This window comes from Salvelinus fontinalis, chromosome 23 (genome assembly GCF_029448725.1).
Source record: "Salvelinus fontinalis isolate EN_2023a chromosome 23, ASM2944872v1, whole genome shotgun sequence".
In the NCBI taxonomy this organism is placed as follows: Eukaryota; Metazoa; Chordata; class Actinopteri; order Salmoniformes; family Salmonidae; genus Salvelinus; species Salvelinus fontinalis.
The window spans coordinates 31,430,099-31,441,943 of NC_074687.1; the positions used below are offsets into that span (position 1 = coordinate 31,430,099).

General features: G+C 43.8%; 1 pseudogene; it reads left to right on the top strand.

Annotated features, from left to right (window-relative positions):
- The first annotated feature begins 2,112 nt into the window (after nucleotides 1-2,112).
- LOC129821477 (gamma-crystallin M3-like) lies at nucleotides 2,113-4,517 on the top strand (annotated as a pseudogene).
- The last annotated feature ends 7,328 nt before the right edge of the window (nucleotides 4,518-11,845 follow it).

Sequence of the window (11,845 nt, forward strand, 5' to 3'; positions counted from 1 at the left end):
TATTTTCTGTTGTATATTATAATAATCAAAATTCAAAAGGCACTCGCACATCTGAGCTATCTTTGTTGCAGGTGCATGGTAACAGTTGAATAAGATGAGAAAAAAGAAGAAACCCGCACACTGCTCTTGCTAGTATCACTACTCTTTATTAAGCTTCACGTATCGGCCTCAAGGCCTTTGTCAGAGTTTTTGTATGTGTTCACAACCTGTACCCCTATGTAGACACTACTTCACCCACATACGTTCAATGTATCAAATGGGGTTGGAGTCGATGGAAAATAAGCAAGTTTTACCAAATATAAAAATGTGCATTTCATTTATTTAACCAGATAGGCCAGTTGAGAACAAGTTCTCATTTAAAACTGCGACCTGGCCAAGATAAAGCAAAGCAGTGCAACAAAACTGTCACGACTTCCGCCGAAGTCGGTCTCTCTCCTTGTTCGGGCAGCGTTCGACGGTCGACATCACCGGTCTTCTAGCCATCGCCGCTCACCCTTTCATTTTCCATTTGTTTTGTCTTGTTTCCCCGCACACCTGGTTCACATTCCCTCATCAGAATAAATGTATATTACCCTCTGCTTCCCCCATGTCTGTGTGTGGAATTGTTATTTGTGTAGGGTGTTACGCTACAGGCTGGCTTGCGCTAGGTTTGTTTCAAACCTAGGTTTGTTTGGTTCATTCCTGTTACCGTGGTTGTGCTTTGTGCTGCCTCGCCTGTGCCTTTGGGCCAGGGTGTATATTAATGTTCTCCTGTTATCACCCATCTCTGCTCTCCTGCGCCTGACTTCCCGGCAATCAGTCACTCACCCCGTTACAGAATTCCACACCTATCAAAGAAGTCAGCAGGAGCGGGTGCCCCCGTTGTGGGGGTAAGTGACTGGTTGCTGGGAAGTCAGGCGCAGGAGAGCAGAGATGGGTGATAACAGGAGAACTTTAATATACACCCTGGCCCAAAGGTGATGCTTCACCATCTCTGGGGCTGTCATGGACCGCGTCGTCCTGACTATGGACCACTGGGAGAGACAGGGAGTCCTGTCTCTCCCAGCGGAGAGACATCAAATTTGATTTGTCACATACACATGGTTAGCAGATGTTAATGCGAGTGTAGCGAAATGCTTGTGCTTCTAGTTCCGACAATGCAGTAATAACTAACGAGTAATCTAACCTAACAATTCCACAACTACTACCTTATACAAACAAGTGTAAAGGGATAAAGAATATGTACATAAAGATATATGAATGAGTGATGGTACAGAATGGCATAGGCAAGATGCAGTAGATGGTATAGAGTACAGTATATACATATGAGATGAGTAATGTAGGGTATATAAACATAAAGTGGCATAGTTTAAAGTGGCTAGTGATACATGTATTACAGTATATACATATGATACATGAGTACAGTATATGCATATACATATGAGATGAGTAATGTAGGGTATGTAAACATTATATTAAGTGGCTTTGTTTAAAGCATACCACCCTGTCAGCAGCATACCACCCTGCATACCACTGCTGGCTTGCTTCTGAAGCTAAGCAGGGTTGGTCCTGGTCGGTCCCTGGATGGGAGACCAGATGCTGCTGGAAGTGGTGTTGGAGGGCCAGTAGGTGGCACTCTTTCCTCTGGTCTAAAAAATATCCCAATGCCCCAGGGCAGTGATTGGGGACACTGCCCTGTGTAGGGTGCCGTCTTTCGGATGGGACGTTAAACGGGTGTCCTGACTCTCTGAGGTCATTAAAGATCCCATGGCACTTATTGTAAGAGTAGGGGTGTTAACCCCGGTGTCCTGGCTAAATTCCCAATCTGGCCCTCAAACCATCATGGTCACCTAATAATCCCCAGTTTACAATTGGCTCATTCATCCCCCTCCTCTCCCCTGTAACTACTCCCCAGGTCGTTGCTGCAAATGAGAACGTGTTCTCAGTCAACTTACCTGGTAAAATAAAAATAAATAAATAAAATAAAGAGGCGAGTGATACATTTTTCCATAAATTTCCATCAATTCCCATTATTAAAGTGGCTGGAGTTGAGTCAGTATGTTGGCAGCGGCCACTAAATGTTAGTGGTGGCTGTTTAACAGTCTGATGGCCTATTTATTCCCACTGGTAACCATGTGTCATGATATTGCATTGTTGGGTGAGGTTCATGACCCCCATAAATACCTTTCCCCCTTTTGTCTCCACTCTACAGAAGGGTCTCTTGGAAAGCCCTGTGCTACCACAGAGAACGTATGGTAACATCAAAAGGTTGTGGAATGGAACAATATTTCCCTTTCTCAACCAGTTGAAAGTGTCCATGGGTAATTAAAGAATATGATGTCAGATCAGTTGTTGTCTGGGACATTATATGGGAATAAATAGCAAATTCCTCTCAAAAGTTTTTTTCAAACAATTGTTTAAACAATTGTTTAATTCATAAATTAATGCTTTTTATTTTCAGGCCACCTTCTACGAGGAGAGGAACTTCTAGGACCGCTCTAATGAGTGCAGCTCCGACTGCCCTGACATATCTTCCTACATGAACAGCTGCCAATCGTGCAGGGTTCAGAGCTGCTGCTTCGTGTTGTACGAGGGCCCCAACTTCATGGGAAACTCGTACTTCATGAGGGGAGAGTACTGACTACCAGAGTATGATGGGAATCACCGATGGTGTCAGGTCCTGACGCATGATCCCAATGGTAGGATGAAAATACAGTTGAAGTCGGAAGTTTACATACACCTTAGCCAAATACATTTTAACTCAGTTTTTCACAATTCCTGACATTTAATCCTAGTCAAAATTCCCTGTCTATGGTCAGTTAGGATCACCACAATATTTTAAGGATGTGAAACGTCCAAATAATAGTACAAAGAATGGTTTATTTCAGCTTTTATTTCATCACATCACAGAAGTTTACATACACTCAATTAGTATTTGGTAGCAATGCATTTAAATTGTTTAACTTGGGTAAAACGTTTCAGGTAGCCTTCCACAAGCTTCCCACAATAAGATGGGTGAATTTTGGCCCATTCCTCCTGACAGAGCTGGTGTAACTGAGTCAGGTTTGTAGGCCTCCTTGCTCGCACATGCTTTTTCAGCTCTGCCCACACATTTTCTATGGGTTTGAGGTCAGGGCTTTGTGATGGCCACTCCGATACCTTGACTTTGTTATCCTTAAGCCATTTCGCCACAACTTTGGAAGTATGCTTAGGGTCAATGTCCATTTGGAAGACCCATTTGCGACCAAGCTTTAACTTCCTGACTGATGTCTTGATATGTTGCTTCAATATATCCACATAAATTTCCTTTCACATGAAGCCATCTATTTTGTGAAGTGCACAAGTCCCTCCTGCAGCAATGCACCCCCACAACATGATGCTGCCACCCCTGTGTTTCACGGTTGGGATGGTGTTCATCGGCTTGCAAGCCTGCCCCTTTTTCCTCCAAACTTAACGATGGTCATTTTGGGCAAACAGTTCTATTTTTGTTTCATCAGACAAGAGGACATTTCTCCAAAAAGTACGATCTTTGTCCCCATGTGCAGTTACAAACCGAAGTCTTGCATTTTTATAGCGGTTTTGGAGCAGTGACCTCTTCGTTGCTGAGCAGCCTTTCAGGTTATGTCGATATAGGTTGCGTACTATTGTTTGTACAGATGAACGTGGTACCTTCAGGTGTTTGGAAATTGCTCCCAATGATGAACCAGACTTGTGGAGGTCTACAATTTTTTTCTGGGGTCTTGGCTGATTTCTTTTGATTTTCCCATGATGTCAAGCAAAGAGGCACTGAGTTTGAAGGTAGGCCTTGCAATACATCCACAATTACACCTTCAATTGACTCAAATGATGTCATTTAGCCTATCAGAAGCTTCTAAAGCCATGACATAATTTTCTGGAATTTTCCAAGCTGTTTAAAGGCACAGTCAACTTAGTGTATGTAAACTTCTGACCCACTGGAATTGTGATACAGTGAATGATAAGTGAAATAATCTGTCTGTAAACAAAATTACTTGTGTCATGCACAAACTAAATGTCCTAACCGACTTGCCAAAACTATAGTTTGTTATCAAGAAATTTGTGGAGTGTTTGAAAAACGAGTTTGACTCCAACCTAAGTGTATGTAAACTTCCGACTTCAACTGTATGTCATATTAAAATAGACGTATCTTGTCATTGAAAATAAAACTCATATTACAAAGGATTTATATATAATTTCTCTGATCAATAAAACCTGTTATTTTCCGCTAACAGCACAGAGGAAACTTCAGGATGAGGATCTACGAGAGGGAGAACTTTGGAGGCCAGATGCACGAGATGATGGAATACTGTGACTCCATCCAGGAGCGTTACCGTATGTCTGACTGCCAGTCCTGCAACGTGATGGACGGCCACTGGCTGATGTACGAGCAGCCCCACTATAGAGGCAGGCAGATGTACATGAGGCCCGGAGAGCACAGGAGCTTCAGAGATATGGGCATGGGAATGGGAAGCATGAGCTTCATGAGCATGAGGTGTATCATGGACAGCATGTCTATGTAATTTCCTCAAACGTTGAACGAAAATTGTTGATTAAATTAATTTTAAAATGTTAACAATACTCGTCTGTTTTTCTCTTTCTTTTACTCAGGGCAATTCAGCTTTAAGCATTTCACTATTTCACTCCCTACATTTAACATTTAAATGGTTCTGTATAGATATGATTGTGTACAATAGATGCATACTTGTAACGATCGTCTACTTCTTCCTCAGACGAGGAGAGGCGAGAAGGATCAGAGGACCAATGCGCAGCGTGATAGTTTGACATAATGATGTTTATTAAAGTAAACACGAAACACGAAAACACTTCAACAAACTACAAAACAAATAACCGATGTAGACAGACCTGGACCCGAGAACTTACAAATGACGAAGAACGCACGAACAGACTACATACACGAACGACAAAACGAAACAGTCCCGTGTGGTAGACATACAGACACGGAAGACACTCACCCACAAACAAACAGTGAGAACAGCCTACCTTAATATGGTTCTCAATCAGAGGAAACGTCAAACACCTGCCTCTAATTGAGAACCATATCAGGCAACACATTAAACCCAACATAGAAACACAATACATAGAATGCCCACCCCAACTCACGCCCTGACCAACTAAACATATACAAAAACAAGAGAAAACAGGTCAGGAACGTGACAATACTGGATGGAAAGTGATATCCAATGATATCTCAGATCTTTAATTTAGAATAGATTACTCGATCCTGCCATGTTATTTTGCAATACACAATTAAGTATTTGCAAAGTAAGATAAGAGTCAGCTAAAACAATACTTATATGGTGAAATGAAGGCTAGCACAAATTCATTTGCATTTGTTTACAAATCTTACATTTTCACAACTCATTCACTTGATTGCACAATCGGAGAGCCCAGCCAACAGCAAGTTGCAGTAATCCAGACGGGAGATGACAAGTACCTTGTCGTGACTTGACTTTAACATTATCTGAAGACTGTTATTTCTCCAATTGACTACCTGGATATTTGTTACCTGATTAAATTAATCATGTAACAATTACATCATTAGGATCTGTGGCACCAAGAGATTGGTTTTTTAAAGAGTAACCATCTAACCTATCACATCTATAAACAGTCAACTTATTAACATAACCTTGTATCATATCACCATTCTGAACAGTCGTAACCTCCTTGTGTCATATCTGCTCCTGCTACGCCCTCTGGTTTTCATCCCGTGTCTTCTTGACCTGCAGTTACTCCCCCTGTACACTCTCTTCCTCTCTGTGTGATAGAGTGGTTGGAGACAGGTGTGCTGGAGTCAGAGCAGATCCCTACCAGCTGCAAATTGACGCTTAAAGTTAGTGAGGGAGATATAAGTCTCCATCTTCAGTGATTTTTGCAATTCGTTCCAGTCACAGGCAGCAGAGAACTGGAAGGAAAGGCGGCCAAATTAGGTGTTGGCTTTTGGGATGATCAGTGAGATATACCTGCTGGAGCGCGTGCTACGGGTGGGTGTTGTTATTGTGACCAGTGAACTGAGATAAGGCGGAGCTTTACCTAACATGGACTTATAGATGACCTGGAGCCAGTGAGTCTGGCGACGAATATGTAGCGAGGGCCAGCCGACTAGAGCATACAGGTCGCAGTGGTGGGTGGTATAAGGTGTTTTAGTAACAAAACGGATGGCACTATGATAAACTGCATCTAGTTTGCTGAGTAGAGTATTGGAAGCATTTTTGTAGATGACATCGCCGAAGTCGAGGATCGGTAGGATAGTCAGGTTTACTAGGGTAAGTTTGGCGGCGTGAGTGAAGAGGCTTTGTTGCGAAATAGAAAGCCGATTCTTGATTTGATTTTGGATTGGAGATGTTTAATAGGAGTCTGGAAGGAGAGTTTACAGTCTAGCCAGACACTTATGTATTTATAGATGTCCACATATTCTAGTTCGGAACCGTCCAGGGTGGTGATGCTAGTCGGGCGGGCGGGTGCAGGCAGCGACCGGTTGAAAAGCATGCATTTGGTTTTACAAGCTTTTAAGAGCAGTTGGAGGCCACGAAAGGAGTGTTGTATGGCATTGAAGCTCGTTTGGAGGTTAGATAGCACAGTGTCCAAGGAAGGGCCAGAAGTATACAGAATGGTGTCGTCTGCGTAGAGGTGGATCAGGGAATCGCCCTCAGCAAGAGCAACATCATTGATATATACAGAGAAAAGAGTCGGCCTGAGAATTGAACCCTGTGGTACTCCCATAGAGACTGCCAGAGAACCAGACAACATGTCCTCCGATTTGACACACTGAACTCTGTCTGCAAAGTAGGTGGTGAACCAGGCAAGGCAGCCATTAGAAAAACCGAGGCTACTGAGTCTGCCATAAGAATATGGTGATTGACAGAGTCAAAAGCCTTGGCCAGGTCGATGAAGACGGCTGCACAGTTACTGTCTTCTATCGATGGCGGTTATGATATCATTTAGTACCTTGAGCGTGGCTGAGGTGCACCCGTGACCGGCTCGGAAACCGGATTGCACAGCTGAGAAGGTATGGTGGGATTCGAGATGTTCAGTGATCTGTTTATTAACTTGGCTTTCAAAGACCTTAGATAGGCAGGTGTCACGTTCTGACCATAGTTCTTTTGTGTTTTCTTTGTTTTAGTGTTGGTCAGGACGTGAGCTGGGTGGGCATTCTAAGTTGTGTGTCTAGTTTGTCCGTTTCTATGTATGGCCTGATATGGTTCTCAATCAGAGGCAGGTGTTAGTCATTGTCTCTGATTGGGAACCATATTTAGGTAGCTTGTTTTGTGTTGGGTTTTGTGGGTGGCTGTCTTTGTGTTCTCTGCACCAGATAGGACTGTTTCGGTTTTGCCACGTTTGTTATTTTGTATTGTATAGTGTTCACGTTTATCGTCTTTTATTAAACATGTTGAACACGAACTACGCTGCGTCTTGGTCCGATCCCTGCTACACCTCTTCAGACGAAGAGGAGGAAGGCTGCCATTAGAGCAGGGCGGGATGGATATAGGTCTGTAACAGTTTGGGTCCAGGGTGTCTCCCCCTTTGAAGAGGGGGATGACCGCCGCAGCTTTCCAATCCTTGGGGGATCTCAGACGATATGAAAGAGGTTGAACAGGCTGGTAATAGGGGTTGCGACAATGGCGGCGGATAGTTTCAGAAATAGAGGGTCTAGATTGTCATTCCCAGCTGATTTGTATGGGTCCAGGTTTTGCAGCTCTTTCAGAACATCTGCTATCTGGATTTGGGTAAAGGAGAAGCTGGGGGCGCTTGGGCGAGTAGCTGCGGGGGTGGCGGAGCTGTTGGCCGAGGTTGGAGTAGCCAGGTGGAAGGCATGGCCAGCCGTTGAGAAATGCTTGAAGTTTGATTATCATGGATTTATCGGTGGTGACTTACCTAGCCTCAGTGCAGTGGGCAGCTGGGAGGTGCTCTTGTTCTCCATGGACTTTAGTGTCCCAGAACCTTTTGGAGTTCGAGCTACAGGATGCAAATTTCTGCTTGAAAAAGCTAGCCTTTGCTTTCCTGACTGACTGCGTGTATTGGTTCCTGACTTCCCTGAACAGTTGCATATCGCGGGGACTATTCGATGCTATTGCAGTCTGCCACAGGATGTTTTTGTGGTGGTCGAGGGCAGTCAGGTCTGGAGTGAACCAAGGGCTATATCTGTTCTTAGTTCTGCATTTTTTGAACGGGGCATGCTTATCTAAGATGGTGAGGAGGTTACTTTTAAAGAATGACCAGGCATCCTCAACTGACGGGATGAGGTCAATATCCTTCCAGGATACCCGGGCCAGGTCAATTAGAAAGGCCTGCTCGCAGAAGTGTTTTAGGGAGCGTTTGACATTGATGAGTGGTGGTCGTTTGACCGCGGACCCGTAGCGGATACAGGCAATGATCACTGAGATCCTGATTGAAGACAGCAGAGGTGTATTTGGAGGGAAAGTTGGTCAGGATAATGTCTATGAGGGTGCCCATGTTTACGGATTTAGGGTTGTATCTGGTGGGCTCCTTGATGTGTGTGAGATTGAGGGCATCTAGCTTAGATTGTAGGATGGCCGGGGTGTTAAGCATATCCCAGTTTAGGTCACCTAACAGAACAAACTCTGAAGCTAGATGGGGGGCGATCAATCCAGGGCACAGCTGGGAGCTGAGGGGGGGGGGGGGGGGGGGGGGGGGGGGGTCTGTAGCAGGTAGCAACAGTGAGAGACTTATTTCTGGAGAGATTAATTTTTAAAATTAGAAGTTCGAACTGTTTGGGTATGGACCTGGAAAGTATGACAGTATGACAGGCCTCCCCCTTTGGCAGTTCGATCTTGACGGAAAATATTATAGTTGGGTATGGAAATCTCAGAATTTTTGGTAGCCTTCCTAAGCCAGGATTCAGACACGGCAAGGACATCAGGGTTGGCAGAGTGTGCTAAAGCAGTGAGTAAAACAAACTTAGGGAGGAGGCTTCTGATGTTGACATGCATGAAACCAAGGCTTTTCGATCACAGAAGTCAAGAAATGAGGGTGGCTGGGGACATGCAGGGCCTGGGTTTACCTCCACATCACCCGAGGAACAGAGTAGGATGAGGGTGCGGCTAAAGGCTATCAAAACTGGTCGCCTAGAGCGTTGGGGACAAAGAATAAAAGGAGCAGATTTCAGGGCGTGGTAGAATATATTCAGGGCATAATGTGCAGACAGGGGTATGGTGGGGTGCGGGTACAGCGGAGGTAAGCCCAGGCACTGAGTGATGATAAGAGAGGTTGTATCTCTGGACAGGCTGGTTATAATGGGTGAGGTCACCGCATGTGTGGGAGGTGGGACAAAGGAGGTGTCAGAGGTATGAAGAGTGGAACTAGCGGCTCCATTGTAAACTAAAACAATGATAACTAACCTGAACAACAGTATACAAGGCATATTGACATTTGAGAGAGTCATACAGCGAGGCATAAAGTAATCGCAGGTATTGATTGGGAGATCTAGCTAAGACAACAGGTGAGACAGCAACAGCTAATCAGCTAACACAACAGCAGGTAAAATGGCAATGACTAGGCAGAGAGGGTCGGATTAACTACACCCAGAGCCTGAGTTCGCGGCTGGGCACGACAGATAAAATAAATAAACAGAATGGAATACCGTGAATTAATGGACAGTCCAGCAGGCATCAGCGATGTAGCCAAGTGATCATAGTGTCCAGGGGGCAGCAGTAGATGGAACAGGGAAGCCGCGGAGTAGTCACCACTACGCTAGCGACACTGCGTTTAAAGTTAGTAGCCTGGGGCTAGTAGGAGCGTCTGCTCCGACGGAGGCCGGTTGAAGGCACAGCGGATGGAGTATTCATCGGTGGTGCGGCGGGGCACCGTGTCGACAGAGGATCCAAGCCAGATGGCAAAAGAGGTATTGTAGAATTTAGTTTGCTAGCCGGGAGATGCGCCTGGCTCACGGCTAACTGGTGCTAGCTTCGTGGCAGGGGCGTTAGCCATTAGCTAGCTGTGAAAATCAGAAGTGGTGGTCCAGGGATTAGGGCAGGAATGGTAGATTGTCGAGTATTTTCCAGGCTAAAAACAGGGCTGGTATCTGTGCAGAAGGTAAAAGCCGCTAGCAGTGGCTAACAATGACTAATTTCTTGTAGCTAATTAGCTTCTGGTGGTTCTTGAATGTGTTCTAAAATAAAAAATTATAGCGATTCCGTATCACATTGGGTGAGGCAGGTTACCAGAAGATATAATCGAATTAAAATGGAAAAGATTGAAAATAAAATATATACAAAAAAAAGAATACAAAAATACACGAGAGGACGAACAAAAACGCGTCTTCACTGCTACGCCATCTTGGATTCCACCAGCAGATGCTGTTAGTTAACCTGTTGGGGATGGGGGCGCTGTTTAGACTATTTATGCTAAATTGGCTAATTTTTGAAACGGCTTCCCACAAAATCCTTGATCGTACAATATGCATATTATTATTATTGGATAGAAAACAGTCTATAGTTTCTATAGGAGTTGAAATTTTGTCTCTAAGTGGAACAGAGCCCATTCTACAGCAATTTCCCTGACATGGATTCAGATTTCAGAAATGTTGGCCACTGTTCTGAAGTCAGTTAAAACGGCACTGATATTGCTATGACTATACGGACACTTCTTACGTCTTCCCCTGGATGCCTTTACGTGATGACGATTCCAATGGGGTCGATTGCGCGTTCACAGGCCCTATAAATCAAAAAACCCTGTAGCTAGCAAGTCTTTCCTTGCTGCGTAACGCGCGTGCTGGACACCGACCCGCTCCTGTTCCAAGCGTTAGTTTAGCCTGTTATATTTCTCCGGTCATCTTTTCACTCCTTATAGGAGTTAAAACATCATAAGGTAGTTAATTTAAAGCGTTTTATAGCAATTTATATCCGTTTAGTGCGATTTTGGGACATTTATTTCTTTAACGCTGTGAATAGGTGGGCACGCTTTCAGTTCATCCCGAACGCAGTTGGCATTTTCACATGGCAAGAGGACAGCTTTCCACCAAAAGACGATTCCTCCCAAGAAAGGATCCTTTGCCCAAGATACTGATGGAAGAACAGCTCAAGGTAGGACATTTTTATTATGATAAATCGTGTTTCTGTCGAAACATTTTAGTGGCTTAGGACGCCATGTTTTTTGACGTAGCTTCGCTTGGCGCAAACTGTATTGAAAAGTAAGGATAAATTAAAAAATGTAATAACGCAATTGTATTAAGAATTAAATTGTCTATCAATCCCTGTCCACCCTATATTTTTTAGTCACGTTTATGAGTATTTATGTATAAGAGTAGATCACTGTCTAAGTGGCGCAAGGACTTTTTCTTTACCAGCTTGTCTACATTTCACATTGTCTAACCATGATTTTGGTGGCTAAATATAAACATTTTCGATCAAACTGTATATGCATGTTGTAATGTGATGTTACAGGAGTGTCATCGGAAGAATTCTGAGAAGGTTAGTGAAAAAATTAATATCTTTTGGCGATGTTGACTTTTAATCGCTCACTTTGGCTAGAATCAATGCTGGGCTGCTAATTGCTATGTGCTAAGCTAATATAACGATTTATTGTGTTTTCGCTGTAAGACACTTAGAAAATCTGAAATATTGTCTGTATTCACAGGATCTGTGTCTTTCGATTCGTGTATGCTGTGTATTTTTACGAAATGTTTGATGATTAGTAAGTAGGTAAACACGTTGCTCTAAGTAGTTTTTCTATTCCATTTGTGACGGTGGGTGCAATTGTAACCTATGCCATCTACCTGAAATATGCACTTTTTTCTAACAAAACCTATCCCATACCATAAATATGTTATCAGACTGTCATCTGATGAGTTTTTTTGTTGGTTAGGGGCTAT